Below are 21,325 nucleotides of genomic sequence, written 5' to 3'. Positions count from 1 at the left end.
AAAATACAGGCAGACTTTTAATAGTTTCTATAGGAGAGTGAATGACGATAGTTTCCCTTTAACAGTTGAATGCCTGAATCTAAATAGCCTTAATAGCCGAAACTATTGATAATCCCATTTACTTTGCATACAACTGTGAACTGTATACTGTAAAAGGCAGTAAACATGCTACTATTAAGGGTCAGACTAACTAGACTATTGGGACTGGTCACTATCACATTATGGCTGAATTAATAGGTACTGTATGGCTCACGGGAGATAGGTGGTCCCCTCTTTTCTATGCTAAACAGAAAGTCGTGTAATGCAGCTATATTGCTACAAACTAGTTTTAATTCTGTTTATTTATTCATTGGCACAGGTGAATCTGAAGGAAAGAAAAACGTTTTTGTGGTAGACTAATCAGCAGATGTATACTTATTAATTATACATTAGACACATTATATTTTTTAATATTTATTTTAACATTACAATCCACTGAGTCTGTAGCAATAGCCCTTCCAGATATCAGCAAACTGTCCAACATTCAGGTCTGGGTGTTCATTGCTGTAGAGTGAGTAAAAGCTTCCAGCATGAAATGATCTCAAGGTAATGGAATACACCCCGGGATTTTCTAGTCTGGGACATTTTGGATTTAAGCCCAGACAGGTGTTTTCGAAGTATCCACAAAAGCTGTGTGAAGCAAAGATGCACGCAGGAAGGGATGACTCGTTTCAGGTTTCATTGCCAAACTGACAGCAGTCTAGGAGGAATTTGTATATTTTTATCAGTCAAAGAACAACGATAAGACTCTTTTGTTTGGTTGAAAATTGTTGAATTCAATGTTTTCATTTAAAAAAAAAAGATGAATCTAATTATGTAACAAGACCAGATTTCCAAACCAGTTGAGAGACAGCAGTGGTGTTACAAACAGTCACTGAGCCCCCCAGCATGAAAGTTTGGAGGGACCTGGCACCAACACCAGCCCTGCTCCCTCCCCACCTACCTCATCCCGCACACTTGTGAGTCGCAGTGTCCTTGAAAGTTGCATGCACAGAATTTTATAAATACAAGTGCCTGATTTTAGTGCAGCAGACCCCCACAGTCTCAGGCCCCCTATCCTCCAGCCCCCCCCACACACACAAGTAAAAAAAACAGTAGTGGCCAGCCCCCCTCCCCATAAGTTGTGAAAAAAACATTGGTGACTAGGCCCCTCATAAAAAGTTATAAAAAAATTGATGGCCAGGGTCCCCCCATAAAGTTAAAAAACATTGGTGGCTAGGGTCCCCCATAAAGATTAAAAAAAAATTGGTGGCATGGAACCCCCCATAAAGAAAAAAAGATATTATTTCCCAATTGGTTTGTACCCATGAGAATGGTGATAAATTCTTAATAAGATAAAAACTGGTCTCACATTAATAAGGAGTTAAGTGGCATTTATTTATATGATGTTAAATAGCATTCATTGGCCCTTACTCTACCAAAATCTCTACAATTGGCGTGCAATGTCTACTAATACAGTGTATACGTGGCAGAACATGGGCCTACTTTTGACTTTGTCAGAAGTGATGCATAATTGCGCCCATATGCATATTTTGAACCTCAGTACTTTTATCATTTTCCTCTGTAAGGTACACTTGTGGCGCCTTTATAAAGAAACACCATTGTTCTGATACATTTTTTTTAAGATTAATGACTGTATCGGTCTATTCCTTACATACTGTATAGTAAGGAATAAACCTATACAGTCAATCTTAAAGAGCCCCTTTTACTACTGTGCAAGGAAAGAGGCTTTATTTTATACTCCGTTCAGAGCAGGGGCGCTCCACCAATGAGGCGAGTTGAGACACTCGCCTCAGGCGGCAGCGCCCCCCTGGTTGCCAGGGGCGGCAAAAATGCCGCTCCTGGTAACTAAGAGCCGAATTTCCGGTTTTCAAACCGGAAATTCGGCTCTTCTAGTGCAGAGAGCGCTATTGCGCTCTCTGCACTAAGCGTCGCGGACCGCCCCTGCCCTCTCCGGCGCTATAAAGGTTAGTGCCGTGGGGAGGGGTGGGGGCGGCGAAAGAAGGCCGCCTCAGGCGGCATTATAGCCAGAATCGCCCCTGGTTCAGAGATGCCTCAGTCAGAATATGGCTGTTTGGCTTACTACAACACACCATGGCGCAGTTTTGCATTTTCAGTCTTTTCACTATCCATCTTCAGGATTATTTTCCTACTGAGTTTCTACAAAGCAAGTGACTTCCTTGCATTGTGTAACCTCAGTAAAAGGAAGAATTAGGGAGAGCTTCATAAATACACAAACAATTACCTGTATGTTTTTATTCTTGCTATCGTTAACTGGGGTTTCTTTTTATACAGTGCTCCAGAGCTTTCCTTTCACCTAATAAGCACGAACACCAACCTTTTCTAAAGTTCAAACAAACTCCTTTTTGCTAAACTTTGGTCTCACACAATTCTCCTTAGTATATAAGCTCTTTTTTGCTTTAAGTTGTTTGTCTACTGAAACAGCTGTGGAATCTGTCCATCTCACCCACAGCTTTACAGCATGCAGTTCATTCATCATCTGTATTAAGTTGAAACCTCCACTTCTACATTTGATATTTTATCTACACTTCTGTTTTTAGAAACTCATAACCTATGCATAATAGTAGTCTGTAGTCAGTTTTCTAATGACCACAAAAGTCATTACTCCCCCACAGCTACAGGAATTGGCACATTTTATGAAGATGATAAACCCACTGAAACTATTTTATAATTGATAAAAAACACGTAATTTTATATTGATAAAATACAAGTAGTTGCATCTAGGCTATTCCATGTAATGCCTGGGGCTTTTAAATTAGCAGTGCATTGATATATTAATAGTCAGGCAGTTCACAGCATATATCAGTGCAATTCAATGCCAATATCAGACCGACCAATAAGTACTCACATAGCATAAGCAATGACTCACAGTCTGGGGTATTCTTAAAGGAACAGTAAAATCAAAAAATGAAAGTGTTTTAAAATAATAAAAATAAAATGTACTGTTGCCCTGCACTGATAAAACAGTTGTGTTTGCTTCAGAAACACTACTATTGTTTATATAAATTAGCTGCTGTGTAGCAATGGGGGCAGCCATTCAAAGGAGAAAAAGCTCAGGTTACGCAGTAAGCTCTGGAGAATATAATATAATGATAATATAATATAATGGTTCCATCTGTTATACACTATTTAACCTGTGCCATATAGCCTTTTTTCAATATTCGCCATTGATACACAGAAGCTTGTTTATATGAACTATAATAGTGTTTCTGAAGCAAAAAGATTAATTTTACCAGTGCAGGGCAACAGTACATGCTATTTTCATTATTTTAAAATGTTTTTATTTTTAGGTGTTACTGTTTCTTTAAATAAGATCCAGGGGAAGCAGCTATCTCCTACTGTCTAACACACCTAAAGCAGCTCATCATGTAAATCCATGTGAACAGTCCATTCTCAATTTGTATCCAACCATGGCTTAAACTGCTCCAGAAAATACACTCACAATTAATGGGGGATCCAGGAAAAACTTACTTTGGTAGAAGGCCATCCCTGTATGCCATATGGGAGACTAAACAGCCCAGACAAAATATTACTACCATGGTTACACTCTATTTTCTCTCTACTCCTATCCCAATGAAACCCATATATAGAGTGTAGACGCCTTCTCATATCTAGGAGAAACATTCTGTTACAGTTACCCATTTTTATGAAAACTTACACTGATACTAAAAATTAACAATATGCAGCAACTGATAATCTTTGCTCAGACACAATAATCTCTTTCATACATCACCCTACCACCAGCTTCCCTTTCAATATGGTCTAGAACAGGGGTCCCCAACTTTTGTTACCCGTGAGCCACATTCAAAAATAAAAAGAGTTGGGGAGCAAGACAGGCATGCAAAACTTCCTTGTGAGCAAAATAAGGGCTGTGATTGTCTATTTGGTAGTCCCTATGTGGACTGGAAGCCTACAGGTTACTCTATTTGGCAGTACTCTTGGTTTTATGCAACCAAAACTTGCCTTCAAGCCTGGAATTTAAAAACAAGCAGCTGCTTTGAGGCCACTGGGAGCAACATCCAAGGAGTTGGTGAGCAACATGTTGCTTGCGAGCTACTGGTTGTGGATCACTGGTCTAGAAGCTGCAATATTCCATATTCCAGATAAAACAACATGCTGATAGTCTCCAAGCACAAGTTTGAGAGACCAGTAACAGAGGCCTGCATGAATGAAAAGTTTTGGTGCAAATGTACTTCTAACAGATTTCATAAGCGTTAGCAACATTTTCTAATTGGACCAGTGTTGTTAGTGGAGTACTGCAGGGCTCTGTACTATGTCCTTTGCTTTTCAACTTGACCTGGAGGAGGGCATTGAAAGTACGGTTAATGAGGTTCAATGTTGATAAATTCAAGGTTTTGCACTTTGGTTAAAATAATATAAATGCAAGTTATACACTAAATGGCAGTGTGTTGGGAGTTTCCTTAGCTGAGAAGGATCTAGGGGCTTTTGTAGATAAGTTGTCTAATTCCAGGCAGTGTCATTCTGTGGCCTCTAAAGCAAATAATGTGCTGTCTTGCATATAAAAGGGCATTAATGCAAGAGATGAAAACATAATCATGCCTCTTTATAGGTCCCACTCCCTGCTAAGGCCTCATCTGGAGTATGCAGTGCAGTTTTGGACTCCAGTCCTTAAGAGAGATATAAATGAGCTGGAGAGAGTGCAGAGATGTGCAACTAAACTGGTTAGAGGGATGAAAAACTTAGATTATGAGAGTAGACTGTCAAGGTTGGGGTTAATTTCTCTGGCGCTTTTCGAGGGGACATGATTACACTTTACAAGTACATTAGAGGACATTATAGACAAATAGCAGAGGACCTTTTTACCCATAAAGAGGATCACTGCCCCCCTTTCAGACTAGAAGAAAAGAAATGTCACTGTTCTTCACAGTGAGGACAGTGAGGTTGTGGAATGCACTGCCGGGTGATGTTGTGAAGGCTGATTCAGTTAATGCCTTTAAGAGTGGCTTGGATGATCTCTTGGACAGACATAATATCAAAAGGCTATTGCGACACTAAACTCTTAGTTTGGGTATATATAATTTATGTGAAGTTATGGAGGGATGTGTGTATGGGTGCTGGGTTTTCATTTAGGGGGTTAAACTTGATGGACTTTGTCTTTTTTCTAACCGATTTAAATATGTAACTAATCACACTCCATTTATGAGCACATATTAGAAATTGCTGTGTAGTTGTTGCAGGGTGTTTTCGGTTTTGTCTCACTCGTTGTACAGTACAATGGTGTGGAATATGCTATTGCATTATAAATAATTTTGCTAAAAATATATTTTATTGTCTTATTTCAGTATTATGATATTTCTATATTTTTTCCTTTGTAACATAAGCTTGAACACCCCAATGCATGACGATTGCACGGCAACAATATTAGAAACTAGTGGAATGTTTTCCTGACTTTACACTATTGCTGTCTGGTGAGGTCTTAGAATTAATAGAGAACAGAGATAAGGAAGGAATTCTCTTATAATAAAAAAACATAAATCTGCATGTCACTATTTTAGTTATGTATTAACGGTCGGAATGCAAAAAAAAGGGAATTGTGTGATGATAGTATGCTATAAGTACCTTTGACAACTGAATAGTTGGGATCAAGTGCTTTTAATGTGTCACATACAAAGAGGGAGCAGCTGTCTGGAGGACATCAATATATGTTGATAAGAATATGAATAGCCATGAATCAGACCCTGCATTGTATGTTTGTACAAAAGTAATAGTGACAACAGCGACCAGCATTATGAGGTATCTATAAATGTGCTAAAACATTGGAAGTGCTTTTAAGATAGATGTGAGTATAATGGGGACTGTTACCTTGGAGGCCCATTAAAATGCTTTGCCAAAGATGTGACTATGAGTGTCTCTTTCATTGCATTTGATGTTTAGTTTGGCAACTGCCTTCCTGTCATTGTTATGCATTGTAGAAAATACCACCCCCCCCCCCAAAAAAATTAAGATTTGTTAGATTAGAACAGGTTTGTATCTTTCAATAAACCTTATATTTAAAGAGGAACGCCGGCTTCCAAACCAAAATTTACACAAACACAAAAGCCCCAAATATAGCCATCACAGTTACTTGTTTCTTCAAAAATTATGAATAAACGCTATTTTCTATGCTGAAATTCAGCATAGAATTGAGCATTCTTCACTTTCTGTCTGCATATTTTTAATTGATGTATATTGCTTGAAATTATGTTTACTTTTCAAAAAGCTTAAGTTATGTTTGTGTGGAGTTTCCCTTTTAACCTCTGTAAAACAATTGTTTCTTTGCTTAAAATGTATCTAAGAGCAGATGTTTAGTGTGGTGGGCTCTTTGCTAAAAAGCCTCTTATTTTAATTACGTTTCAGCAACTTTGTATCTTTTTCTGGCATCAGTGCAAGAGCAAGAGTTCAAAGAGATACTGTCAACATTTCAGTAAGAAACCCAGGACTGCAAGATGAACTGTCTAAATCGGGACTGGCCCACAGAAAACAGAACAGTTGGGAGGTATGACCAAGTCCTCCTCAAGTCACTTGTTGGTTACTGCGTGGCTTGCTTTATTTTCATTATGGCTAGAGGTGGCTAAGCCTTTCCAAAGCTGGCTGATAATAAAGAATCAAGAGAAGGGGAAAAAATTGAGAAATAGCTTTACTTCATGTTTTTCCCCCTCAAGAAGAAACCCCAGTACAGCCTCAAGAGGATTGGCTAGACTGGGGGGAATTTGAAGCTTCCTGTAGCCTAGCCAATCCCCTAGTGGCAGGACTGGGACTTGCACTTTGAGGAGAAAAAAAGCTGAAGTTTAGTCCATGTCTGCTGACATGATTAACTGTTCCTGTTAGAGTATGCATAGACAGTAGGAATAAGCACTACAAATAACCATCTTGCCTCTAGCGAGAGGCAAAGAAATGTCTTGGCATTTTGTTTATTTATTACTGAGGTAATAACAGAGGGTCATTATGAAAACTTTGTGTACTCCCCTGTTACAGATAATAAATTCTAGAGAGTTATTAAATTCTAGCCTTAATCCAGTACAGCACACTAATTTATCTTTTTTTCTATGGCCTACCCTGTGTTTGCAGGACATAAGCAAAGAGGTAAAATCAAAACAAGGAGCAGTGTTAAGTAACCTCGCCAAGCAAAAAAATCCCCCTCCACCCATGCTGCCTGATAACCAATCAGTGGAAACCAAGAGATCTGCAAAGCAGGAAGTAGTATTCTGGCTATTGTGTTAGACATCCAGTGACTCCTTTATAGATTACATTTTTGGCTAACATATTGTAAACGTATCTATTTACTCAGTTTTTATTTTTATTCAGTCCTCCTACCAGTTGCTTGAAAGATTCCTTAGTTGCCACAACGTCTTCTCTTCAACTGCACTACAAAATATCCTTGACCTTTTTTCTGCAGAAAAAAACATAATGAGAAATATTAATGTCCAGCTATAATGGTCCACACATACAACATGGTAAATTTACTTTTTAACACTACAATGTGTTTTTGTTTAGAAATGACAGAATGTGAAGAAAACTTCAGAGGACCCCCATCCCACCAGAGCATTGTTCAGTGCCACACCAGCATTCACTTTCTAAGAAGATGGATTCACCTGGGCTTTTACACAAGTGGTCTCTATCCACAGTTCTATTAATAGAAAGGGAGTAGTTTTCAAAACTTCCAGAGCTACTGACAGATTTTTTCAAACAAAGAACACAACTGATATAACATTGTGGACATAACTATAATAGATGGCTCATAGCAGATTTATTGTAGGGCCCCCAAACTTCCAGACATTAATGGTTTTACAATATATATTGAAATTGCTCCATAATTAAGGCTTCAGTCGACCCTCTAGACCTGTTACATTAGTTATGCCTCTAGACATAGGTCATTTTTAATTGTGAAATTATTTTTTATTTTTCATCACAGGAATTCAGATTATTCTGTGAATGAAGAGAAAGTCTCATAAAGGATCAATGACTGTGACAAAATGCATTATCAAGTAGTGATGCTGGAAGACTTCAGATTAGAGAAAGAATAATGGGCATTAGTCAGTTAAGGTCATTTTTTAAAAAGCATTTTTTTTTACAGAAAGGCAGTGGGTAAACATTGCTCTGAAATGGTGGAAGGTGCAGATTCCCTCCCCCTCTCTCCCCAACTTCTGAAACAGTTTAGGATGAAATCAAACACTTATAATGCCTTATAAAGACATTTATATTTACACCCAATATTTGCAAACATTGGTGTGGTCGAAACATGGCTGAATGAGTCGCAAGACTGGGCAGTTAATATCAGCAGATATACTTTTGGAGGGATAGAGGCAATAGAAGAGGAGGAGGAGAAAGTCTGTTTGTTAGGCAGGATTTAAAAGCTAATATAAAGGAGGAGGTGATGTTAGAATATGAGGGGGCCAAAATCTTATGAGTGGAGCTCTTCACCGATTGTAAAGAGTCCAGCAAATTGTAGGAGTATGCTATAGACCCCCTAATGTAAGCGAGGAGGAGGCTAAGCTCCTGATGCGAATAGGAAAGTCTGCTAGTTTGGGAAAAGTAATGATAATGGGGTATTCTAATTTCATGGCACAAGTTGTTAAAGAGCGAACCAGAAAAAATGCTATACTGGATCCAGATGTGATCTATTTGGATTTTGCCAAAGTATTTGATACTGTGCCCCACAAACGACTGCTTTCTAAACTAAGGTCTGTAGGGCTTAATGAAGTCATTTGCACATGGATAGGAAACTGGCTACAGGATCGGGTACAGAGGGTGGTTGTTAATGGGACATTCTCTACTTGGAGTAAGGTTCTTAGTGGGGTCCCTCAGGGCTCAGTATTGGGCCCACTTTTATTTAACTTGTTCATTAATGACTTAGGGGAGGGTGTTGTAAGTAATGTATCAGTGTTTGCAGATGACACAAAACTATGCAGCTCAATTAATTCCATCCAGGATGTGGCTTCCTTGCAACAGGTTATTGACAAACTGACAATCTGGGCAGCTAAGTGGCAGATGAGTTTCAATGTTGATAAAAAATAAAGTCATGTACCTGGGATGCAAAAATATCCAAGCCACTTATAGCCTTAATGGGACTGCACTAGGGAAATCCATAATGGAAAAGGACCTTGGAGTCCTTGTAGATAATAAACTTGGCTGTAACAAGCAATGCCAGTCGGCAGCATCAAGGGCAAATAAGGTCTTGAGCTGTATTAAAAGGGGCATAGATTTGCAGAAGGAGGGGGTTATTCTTCCACTGTACAGAGCACTGGTAAGGCCCCATCTAGAATATGCTGTACAGTTTTGGTCTCCAGCACTCAAACAGGACATTAGTGAATTAGAGAGGGTCCAGAGAAGGGCAACTAAGCTGGTAAAAGGTATGGAAAATCTTAGCTATGAGGAAAGACTGGCCAAATTGGTGTTGTTCACTCTGGAGAAGAGGAGATTAAGGGGTGATATGATAATTATGTATAAATATATAAGGGGATCATATAATAATCTCTCTAATACTTTATTTACCAGTAGGTTTTTCCAGCTGACACAAGGTCACCCATTAGAAGAAAGGAGGTTCCATTTAAATATTCGGAAAGGGTTTTTTAGAGTGAGAGCTGTGAAGATGTGAAATTCTCTCCCTGAATCAATCAAACAGGCTGATATATTAGATAGCTTTAAGAAGGGGTTGGATGGCTTTTTAACAAGTGAGGGAATACAGGGTTATGAAAGATAGCTCCTAGTACAAGTTCAGTGGCGGAACTACCGGGGGCACAGGGGGTGCAATTGGGCCAGGGCCCACACCCCCTCAGGGCTCCAGGGCAGCTTGTGCACCACTGAAAGTGACCGGAAAATTTAGTGCGGAGGCGGGTGGGGGTTTCCCGGCTGCACCCCCCGCTAGTTACATTACTGTACAAGTTGATCCATGGACTAGTCAGATTGTGATCTTGGAGTCAGGAGGGAATTTTTCCCCCTCTGTGGTAAATTGGAGAGGCTTCAAATGGGTTTTTTTCCTTCCTCTGGATAAACTAGCAGCTAGGCAGGTTATATACATATAGATTTAAAAGGTTGAACTTGATGGACATGTGTCTTTTTTTCAACCTTACTGTTACAGTGTTACTATGTTACTATCCAATCCAACTTATATCTTTGACTTATACTTTGTACATATTCTCCTAACTGCTCCTTATTCTCTACTGATGATCTTCTACCCAGAACCTCAAGTGAGAACAGTTACGTTTTACAAATTTACGAGTTTTCAGATGTCAGGGACGGGGGGGGTGCAGTCAAATGGGTCAGTTCTTTTCTTTTTCTCTCCTTTCTGTATTATGTAGAAGATTGAAATCATTCCATATGTGCTGATTCCACCAGAAGGGAAAACGTTAAATATAATAATATTAATATTAGGAAATAGCAGTGCTTTTTCCTTTTATTGAAGATGCCATGGAGTTTAAAGTTGGAGAACAACTTGTTAGAAATATATTTCCATGGGAACAAACAAGGTACTATTAAATATTGTGAATTACTATGTCTCATCGTGTTTTCTAAAGTGATGAGCCACTTAAAATCACTGTAATGTTGCATTGTCTACTGAACCATAATATGTCTACTGTTGTGATGCCAGACATAATATGAATATCAAAGTCCTCTTTATGCCTGGAGAGTTCCCTGATTATGTCTCAGTCTGCAGAACTGAATTGGGTGCAGTGCACCTGAAGGGCAAGGAGTGGGAGTTTGATTATTCTTCATATACAGAGAGGCCATGGCCACTAATGGATTCTGTATGTACTGTATGTTTTGACTACTTAAAAAAAAAAAGAATGCTTTAAATGGGTTTAATCCAACAAGGGGAAATCTAGACCTACTAGTAAACATTTTATTCCAAACTTCATTTTATAGGTTCTTACTTCTGAACACTAGAAGATTGTCTGTATTTCTGATGCAACTACTAGGCATCTGGCTTGTGGTATGCTGGACAGTAGCACATGCAGTATGTTTTAATCTGTACCCTTTGCACCAGGATGCATTCTATACTCTATTGCTGACTGTAGTACCTAGATTTCCTGCCTTTTAAGGTGAATGGTAAGATCAGCACTGACCACTACCTGAAATAGAACATCAAGATAATTTTATTGACTAGATTTGTGCCCTGCAGTTATAGATGACATGAACAAATAGATTTTTTAAATTATTTATTTTTAATTAGCATAAGTGGTTGAAGTGAGATGGGATTCTGTGCCCCTATCTCTCCATTTTTCAGATGACAGTAAAGGTAGAACAAACAGGGTTATACAGAAGAGGTGTTATGATAGGGGATTGGGTGATGTCATGTAAATTGCAGTTCTTGGGGGTGGATAAAATTTAATTTTATGATGGCAATCCCGGTACTGGGTTTTGTTGGCCTTTTTAGCTCAGCAATAACATATACTGTATATATTGTCCTAAACCAGGAGTGCCCATATGCAGGGTCTACCTTAAGTGATGTTGGCCCATTATGATCTACATCCTTAAAAGAATAGTTAGCATTCTGTTCCATGGAAAATATTACTTAAATATTGAGAAAATGTATATTGCAATATGTAACAAACAACTATTTGTTATGTAGCCTTAATGTAATAAATATCCGAATGAAAAAGCATGAAATAGGAGGGTGACTTAGACAAGCTGTTTGTTGACAATGTCTTGAGATCTACTGATCACCAGCTAAAGGTCTACTGGCAGATCCCAATCTACCTTTTGGGCACCCCTGCACTAGATTGTTAAAGAAGCCCCTTTCCTTTATTCTACAACCATTCATTTTTAACAAACAAAGGCTCCCATGTTGCCAATTTCTTCCAAACATGGTGCCATAAATAGATGGGGGGCAGTGTTCCAATCTCATTGGCTAATAAGAAAGGAAAGAATAATGGAAAATAATGATTTATTTTTTCGGGGGCAACAGGCTGCCTCAATTTTTCCATTGAAACACCATTGATAAAACCGCAAATGTCACTACAAAACCATGGAAGAAAATTTCACTCCTTCTGATTTTTGGCCCCAACAAAGAGTAAGATATTGCCTCTAGCAGAATTGTGGTTACACCATTATCATAATACATGGGGTTTCTTTTCATGTTAGAAAACATAGTATGAATTTTTTGTGAGCAAGTTACTAAGCTGCTTCTGACTTTGCACAACATAATAATATAGTGAATAAAGTATACCCTCTTGTAAAATATAAGGATATTATAAGTTACCGAGGAGATTCATGACCATATAAAAACATGAGGCCGAAAGCCGAGTGTTTTTATACAGGTCATGGAACTCCAAGGTAACTTCTAATATCCTCATATTTTGCAACTGGGTGTACTTTATTTATTATAATACACGAGTTTCAGTGAGTCGTGACAGAAATGACATCAGAACTCACCATTTATAAGGATATAATTTACAAGATATTCATGGCTTTTGTGTATTATAGAGATACACATGCAGTTTTATGTGTTTTTATTGTTGTCATTAAATGCATTTTATATCACTAACTATGTTTATATTGAAGGGTTTTTTTTTGTTGTTATGGAGATGTATCCGTCTGCATAAAATATGTTGTGGAGTAATGGTCTTGTTTGCTTATAGGGTTGCAGATTAGTCTTTTTCTGTCTTAGGCAGCATCTGGGGGTAGTGCAGTCAATTTTGGTGAAAAACCAGTGCTATTTTGCCATAATAGGGTATGTTTGAGGCAGTTTAAGGGAGTGGTTGGGGCATTTTTTCATACCATTGTTATATGTTGCCATCTATACATTTGCAACTAAATGTTATGGGTCCCCATGAAAAGGGTCCTAGGCTATTATTTATCCCTGGGAGGCATCCACAGAAAATAATCCATAATGGCTGAGGTCTCAACCCTGTTGATGAAACTGCACTTCCTACTTCCTGCACAAGGTAAGATAGTAAAAAAATATAACCGTCATATTATTTCTGTATCTATTGCCTCATCATCCATTATTTGGTGATTGATAAACCTACATTTAATGGTTAAAACCACTGAAGCTCTTTTCTTCTATTATTTATACTGACACAGAAGTTTAAATCATATACAGATCAGCTACAAGAACTTTCCCCAAATACCCGAGTGAGGGCTCATTTGAGAAAAAGGATCACAATATAACAATGTTCCACTGTTCTGCAGCTGTGGAAGGAAAAAAATAATAATTCACCCCTCCAATCAGGTTCTATATACATTAACTGCATTTAATCACGAGAGCACATAAGATGAACATATGTACATTGATAAAGTGCATGAAGCTATTAGTCAGCTGCACATGTGACCATGATTTGTGCCTTCCTTTAATACTAAGCCATTTGTTACTGTTCCCACTAAACATTTTCTTTGCTTTACAAATTAACCAAAGGATTATTTCAGAATGGCTTGCTGTCACACTATGAAACACAGTCATTTGTGTGGTTAAAAACTCAGTAGGAGCAAAACCGAAAATGTCAAGTGCTCCATGAAATTTCATACTATTTCTGAGCCATTGAGGCGATAAAGTAATTATCCATAATTCTAGGCAATACCAATCCTGGAATTTTCTGTTCTGTGAAATCTAAACTGATTTAAAGGGAGTGAACAATCTTCATTTGTCTGCCAGCTATCTTGCAAGAGATGGGCCATTTAAGCATAAAAGTGAGACTGTGTTTTGTCAAGGGACAACCCTGTGTTGTAAAACAAAACTGACTAGGGACACTCAGCTGTGGGGTTACAGAAAGTCAGTTATGAATCACTTACTAAAATAAGTATAGCATCATTTTCCATTACAACATTAGTTGAAAATGCCATTTCAGAGTCAGAAAAAAAAGAAAAGAAAAATTGTTTGATTACCAGAATTGGAGACCCATAATGGAAGGTCAAGAAATGGTAATCGGTCTAAAGAAAATTTAGGGCACTTGATCACTTCTGGGGGACAAATTCCACAAGAAGAAACTGAATAGTTACTGCATAGCTGCCAGTTGTTCATTCTTGGTCTAAACGAAACATTATGGAACTGTTCTAGGCTCTTTTAGACCAACTGCACATAGGCACAATGATCATTGTTAATCAATGTTACAATGGTCAATATACTAATCTACAGGTCAAATCATTTGATGGAAACTAGACTAGAGGGATGTTTATAGGGCTTATTGGGGCAGGGAGTTTGTCAGGTTGTGACAAATTATGCTGCCATTTTTGGACTTTGTGTTTGATTGGTTTATTCTCACAGCTGAACATAGACCTGTATAAAAGTCCATTTAGGTCTTATATCTGAACTGTTCCTTCCAGTATGTCTCTCTCTTCTAGAGTTAACAGCCGTGTGATCAGTATGACTTTTGCACAGGGCCAGGCAGGTCACAACTTATCGTTTGCCTTTTGTCCAGACAGACATGAAAAAGAATCAGGAGAACCATATATGTGAATGTAGCTAGATTATTAGCAATGTAAACATTACTAGAGTCTTGAATACCATGCATTCTGTGAGGAATCATTATGTTTTGACTTTTCTTCTACATTTTCTTACCTACCTCATACCTTTTCTCTTTTCTTCTAACTTAATTACATGCTTATATATTATATTGTGATTCAGGATTAGTCAGAATTCTGGTTGACGGTCACTCGTATGCTATGTTGTGTCCTCCTGTTCATGCCTACAGAGCTTTCTCATGTAAAATATGTACCCTTACCAAAACAGGCCAATTAGTTGGGCAGAGTGATTACGTTCATATGATATTTCATTACATTCCAAATGTCAGATGTATGTTCAGTGTTGTAAAATGTTTAGATACACATACTGCAGAATCATGAACTCACTCTGTGCCGTCTATTGAGAACTATTAAGATTGCAACATTTAAGGGGTTGTTTATTGAGCTCCAAATTTTTTCTGGTCGGACTTTTAAAGGCAAAAATACAAATTTTTCTGAGAAAAAAAAACTCAAATTTTTCTGGATTTATTAAAGTCTGATGGTGTTAAAAGTCAGATGAAAAAAGTACTCCAACTCAGACCTGCCAAGAACATGTAAAAGTCCATGTGGATTTGCTTGGAGTAGTTTTCAGAAAATAGTGAGAAATTTTCAGATTTTGATAAATCATCCCCTTAAAGCATGAAATTGGCTTTATAGGAGTTGACACATCCAAACGAGCCAGTCTGTAACGTGCTTAAAAACTCTGGGCCTGTGCTCCTATCAGCAGAAAACTGCAGAGGTCCAGGGCTCTTCCATCGAGCACCACAAAACTATCATCTTCCTGCTTCTTCGCTCTTCAAATTTCCCGGGGCAGATGCATCCACAGTCGAATGAAATAGCCGGCTTTTTCGTTAAAGTTTGGCTTTTCGCTCTACTGCACATGCACAGCCGTGAGCTGAAAGAATAAGCAGGAAAAGGATTGCTCCGTGGTGCTCGCTGGAAGAACCCCCGGCGGGTGCAGTGCTAGGAGCACTGGTGTCACTTACGGCTCCCTAAGAACAAGTGCTAGACTCCCTGGTCACGGATCAATCTTCTGCCTGTAGCAGCTGCCTTTGGCCCTCGGAGGAGCCCTCATCTACTCAGATGCCACCAGGTCATAACTTGAGAGGAACAAAATTAGGAAACCGGCGACTAGGAGGAAGAGGCACCATGCGGCTGGCTTCCTCTACAGCCCAGTAGACCACTAGGGTGAGTTGTTACAACTGACCTGGAGTGTCAGGTAAGTAAATACAATCACTTGGGGGTGCCTAACTTTTGGCACTCTTAAGTATTAAAATGACTTTCCATCTCCTTTAAGTATTCATTTTGGGGATATAGTTTCACTTCCGCTCTGCTTTCTAGGTTACATTGCTGAAACCATTTGTAACCATGTTGTAGTCATTTGCTATAAACATAAAATGACAGTAGTTGTGCCCCTACTTCTACACCAACATGGACAAGAATCAATGGCCATAAGGAGCAGTCTCAGTAGAAATTAGACACACGATCCTGGTGCATTCTATTTTTACTAGTTCTGATTGAGTAGTTCAATGTTTCCAGCTCTTTATTTCCCTTTTCATCCTGCTGGAGAACTCCATGGCAACCAACAATTGTATGGGATTCCTCAACTGCAATAGAAATGGTAACACCCCTCTCTTTTTTCATACCTCTCTGTCTAATACTAATGAACAAAATGATAAAACCAGCATTCTGTGGGGGAGCACAGACTTGCCGAGTACTTTGTTTTAATAGGGCATTTTATCTTGAGGGTATGTGTTGAGACTTTTTTTGCTAATTGAAAAGCATGAAATGCTGGAATGATAACAGCACTGCAGTAATAGAAATTGAGAAACCAATAGTATCTTCAGCAACAGGTATGGCAATTTGGCACTGATTGGGTAAACCATAAAGTAAAATGAGGTTTAGTGTGAATTTATATATTTTGGCTAAACCATCATATTATGCTACTTGTAGTGAGAAGAGCTGAAAAGGGGGATTATTCATCTGGGATGTATGGGGACCTGCAGCTGTGAGAAAAATCTCCAGAGTATGTTCCTAGCTCATCCAACCATATTGATGTAGAGCAGGCACTCAAAGAACAGTCTCCCAGGCAAATAAAATCCAAATGTAGTAGTCGTTTGTTTAGGTGCACACAGAGGTAGCCTTATGTGTTTCATGTTCAACAAACACTTAATTCTATGAGCCTATGACTGTTTGAAACCGTAAGGCTACCTCTGTGTCTACCTAAATGAACTACAATTGTTTTTTATATGCCTGTTTGATACACTGCTCTTTAAGTGCCTGCTCTACATAAACACAGTTTGCTCCACTCTCCTAGCTGAAGGCTCACGGTGGTACACCTGGGTCTCTTCCATAACTTGGTGAGTTTATGTGAACTAGCTCTGGGGTCTTGATTATTCTCTCAATATAGCTCCAAAAAGCCAGAGACTGATGATTCCTAAGGAGCCAGGACTGAATACTATACATTTCCTGTTACTAAGCTACCTACCAGTTGGCGGTAATAATGCTTGCTGCCAATTAACAAACAATTTGCATATGCACATTATTACTGGTGCCTAATTGTAAACTTTCTAGAAACATTATGTAAAATTGAATGCAGATTATTCTACACAGAGAGAATATTATTTATCAATATAATAGTAATTACTAAAATGAGTGGGAGCTGTAATACGGCTTGGTTGTTTTACCAAGCAACATTTTAACACAGCATTTCTCAGACTTGGGGACACCCTTGGTTTACACAAGCCAGGGCAGTTTGCTGAATGGATTTTTAACTGTAGCTCTGACTCAATATATATAGTATTCTAACTGGCAAAACCTGCCCTGTTGAGCCACAATAAGGGCATATTGTTTTGCAGTTGGGAATCCAATCAACTTACTGCCCTGGCTGTACTTTGAAAGCCACTGAGTGAGGCTAAAATCTTAAAGGTATTCCATGTAAATATTAGGAGGTATCCTGAGCTCCTTCACAATATTCCATCTGCTTTGCATATGAAAGAGAAACACCTCTCCTTAACCAAAATATTTTTTAGTGAACTGTCAACTTGAGGCACATATAAAGATACAGTACTAGTGTGGGTCTTTAAGGGCAGTGGCAAACTGCCCTTCATATGCCTCTCCATATAATCCAATTGAAATGGCTGGTGCTATGACCAACAAATTGCTAAGTCACCAAAATTGTCTCTGGAGGAAACGTCGGGCAACATAGCGATATGTTCGTCATAACACCAGCGATTACAATTATTTCAAATGGAGTGGCATTTTTGGAAAATTTTGGAAGACCCACAGTCATTCATAAATAGTAGTGGGCGACAAAGCTCCTCATCTGCCACTGCCCTAAGAACACTGGGTAAATTTTGCAGCAACCACTTAAGTCAACTAGTCTAATTTACTAACCCTGGGTAAATATGCACCTAGGTAGTAACCCACACCAATCAATCAGTAATTAACTTTGTTCAGCCAGCTGCAGGAAATAAAATGATAGTTATCTCATTGCTAGTTATGGGTTTCTGCACTTGTGCAGATTTGGCCATGCATTAGGGATGGCCATCTCCCATAGAATCTGTTTTAAACATATAATTAACATAAAAGGTATGGGAACTGTTATCCAGAATGCTCAGAACCTGGGATTTTTCAGATAATGGATCTTTCTTTTTGCTCACGAGCTACTGGTTGGGGACCATTGCCTTAGGTCTACTAGAAAATACATGACTGAGATACTGACACCAGAAAATAATCTTTTTTTATATCCATCATAACATCATTATTGAATAATATTTATCATTTTGCCATAAAAGTATTCGCCTGAAGCTTTTCCATTAATTTTCTTACCCCAATGTTCCTCTGTGTGGGGGCTGCCATATTTGTGCTGCAGTGGTTTGTTAACATTAGAAACTCTAAATGACAGGCTGAGAAGGGACAGTCAGGTTGGCAAAACAGTCAGGTTTAGGAACTTCAAGTAACAATTACTTGCAAAAGCAGAACTATCAGCAAAAAATGATCACCGTGACTTATAGGTTAAGTTTAATGTAGATTAATATTTTGAAAAGAAAATTTTTAGGGGCAAATTCACTAAGCCGCGAAGCGCCGAACGCTAGTGTTAATTCGCTAGCGTTTGGCATTTTCGCTACTGCGCAAATTCACTAACGAACGCTGGCGTAATTTCGCTAGTGTTACTTCGCAACCTTACGCCAGGCGAATTTTCGCTAGCGACGAAACTACGCAAATTCACTAACTTGCGCAGTGTACTGAACGCTACCTTTTACGCTAGACTTCCTTCGCCACCTCAGACCTGGCGAAGCGCAATAGAGTAGATAGGGAGAATGTTTAAAAAAAAGTCAATTTTTTTTCTAAGTCCCAAAAAAACGCTGGCGTGTTTTCTACATGATGGCTGATAGGCTGAAAAAGATCGAAAAATTTTTGGGGCTCCCCTTCCTCCCCCCTACATTTCCTGACTCATGGCAACTTACCTAGACAGTGGGCACATGTGTAGGGCAAAATAAAATTTTTATTTGCTGATTTGAAGGTTTTCTAGGCATTTGTAGTGCAGATACGTGTTCCTCCATTGAAATTTGAATTTCACGCCATATGCAAATTAGCCTTCGCTAGCGTAACTTCGCTTTATATAGCGAATCAACGCTAGCGCAACTTCGCAACCTTACGCTACCCCTGTGCGCAACTCCGGATTTTAGTGAATTTGCGGAGCCCTGGCGAAACTACGCCCGGCGAAGTTGCGCCTGGCGCAACTTCGCATCTTAGTGAATTTGCCCCTTAGTGTCAGTATCACTTTAAATAAAGCCAATAGACTGGTTTTCCATCCAATAAGGATTAACTATATATTATTAAGGAAAACTATATATTAGTTTGGATCAAGTACAAGCTACGGTTTATATCACCTTTTTAAACTCGCAGACTCGGACAACCCTGCTACAGTCTTTGGCTCACACCACTGCTAAAAACAGGCCTGTAACTGCACTGTTGCACCATAACAAATACATGCCCTGTTTCAATCCCAGCATGGTGGGTATGAAAATGGTGCTGGAGAAATGTATTTGTTCTTAAATTAGACCATGATATTCAAAGTAACATTTCATGATTTATTTCTATTACTTAAGATTAGAAGTGAGTCCAGATATCTAATTATTCTGGAGATACCTCTGTTCCAAATTGGTAGTAAAGTTAGGCTAAGCCTGAGTGATGTGGTGGGAGGAAAAACAGTCAGGGTTTCCTTTTCAAGTTCACGCTGGGGTGCAGACTTGCAGAATTAAAATTATAAGACTTAGCTACATTCCTCATGACCTTGCATATGCCTGTGCATATTTCTAAACAGTTTCCTGAATACACATAAAGTATTAGGGGGAGCCCCTACAAACATAACATGGGCAACTTGGGGGCAATGAATCTGGTTTCCATTGTTGGATAACTCAATATTAAGCAGATTTTAATGTGCAGAGTGAAACATGGTACACAGAGCACAATATGTTGATTGAGAGGCTCTTGGCTCCAACACAGGAATTTGAGGAGTAATTACGTACTTAATAGCTTCTCCAATTTGTATGTGGTATAAGTGTGTATAATTGAACAATAAAACCCAATATCAGCCTGCAAGATGAGCTTTGGTCTGTGACAAATATCATAACAGGAGTCAGATTATTTCATATGCTCCGTTTTGAGCTTTAGTAATTATTTTGCAGTAATTTGTTCTGACCTAACTTGCTTATTACTGAAGAAACCCGAACAGATAATGTAAGCTTCCCCATCGTTGAGTTCTAATTATTGTAGCTTAATAAATGGTAGTTCACCAAAAACCATTGTCATGCTGTTCTGACAGACAGAAATCTTCCTAGCTATTAAAGCACAACTTTAATTACAATACACCAATTAAGGACACAATAGGGCATAGAGTAAATAAGAGAACCTTGCTATAGCTCCAACAGAACCCAGACATATTGTTATAGAAAGTATTATATATATTGTATATAAGGTTGCCAGTACAGGGAATTACATTTTATGACATTAGAAAATTCCCTACCTAGTAAATAAAAATAAATTGTTTGAAATTTTATATCTTACTTTCAGTTGGCTAATCAATATTTTGTTTCCTCTTCTAATTTGGAAACAATTTCTTATAACCTGTAGAACATACAAACGCCTTGCAGATAGTTCCCATGTTGGAATCAAACCTATGAAACAGGCTGTGCAAAAGCAGTGCCTAGACTGACCATATTTTAACTAACATAATTTTTTTTTTTTTTTACTATGGTCCTTATCACTGCTGGTCATGTGATTTGTTATCTTGGCAAACAATGTGTTCTACTATTAAAAACATGCAGCTAGTGCCAATGCAAACAAATGCACGTGCACCACTCTGATAACTGATGTCTGTAATGTACATCTGTCCCAGTCTGGATCTCACAGATGACCATTACATGCCAAACCAAGTTTGAAAACAAGTGCTGTGACAGGACGGGTTTTTCTGCCAGAATCAGTGCAGCATCTCAATTCCTAGTAACTATTAAAAGTTTATTATGCCAGTATTTTAGTTGCCCTTTAGAGTCAATTATTTTGGAAAAACAATAAATTTCAGAACTCTAAAGAATGCTATGAATACTAGGGCTTGATTTCCTGGCTGCTACTCATCAACCCCTTTCCAACATGTCCGTGTGTGCTCGTTTATTCTGGATCACTGGAGACTCAAACAACTTCAAAATCTTCTGCATTCCCATTCCTCAGCCTTAGGGCTGCCAACTTTTCTGGAAAAAAATACCAGCCTTTCAATATATATTATTAACCTTCTTCACTATTAATAACGTAGGCATCAAGTATCATT

At 38.5% G+C, this 21,325-nt stretch overlaps 1 protein-coding gene across 11 annotated transcripts in view; it reads right to left on the bottom strand.

The window, feature by feature from the left end:
* The window catches only part of atxn1.S (ataxin 1 S homeolog), a 179,517-nt gene that overhangs the window by 113,001 nt on the left and 45,191 nt on the right, over positions 1–21,325 (bottom strand). For 8 of the 11 annotated variants that reach the window (XR_001936326.2, XM_041567756.1, XM_041567755.1 and 5 more), the window contains one exon: positions 7,375–7,450. The exons of 1 other annotated variant lie outside the window; for it this stretch is intronic. The gene's annotated coding sequence lies outside the window, so the exon portion shown is untranslated. Of the gene's footprint in view, positions 1–440; positions 740–7,374; positions 7,451–20,568; positions 20,705–21,325 lie in introns of those variants that run through there. 2 more of the 11 variants (XM_041567757.1, XR_005962272.1) reach the window with 2 other exon arrangements.

The sequence above is a fragment of the Xenopus laevis genome, chromosome 6S (assembly GCF_017654675.1).
Source record: "Xenopus laevis strain J_2021 chromosome 6S, Xenopus_laevis_v10.1, whole genome shotgun sequence".
NCBI lineage: Eukaryota > Metazoa > Chordata > Amphibia > Anura > Pipidae > Xenopus > Xenopus laevis.
Note: the sequence above shows the minus strand (reverse complement) of the source record. Positions and strands in the feature narration are given on the sequence as shown.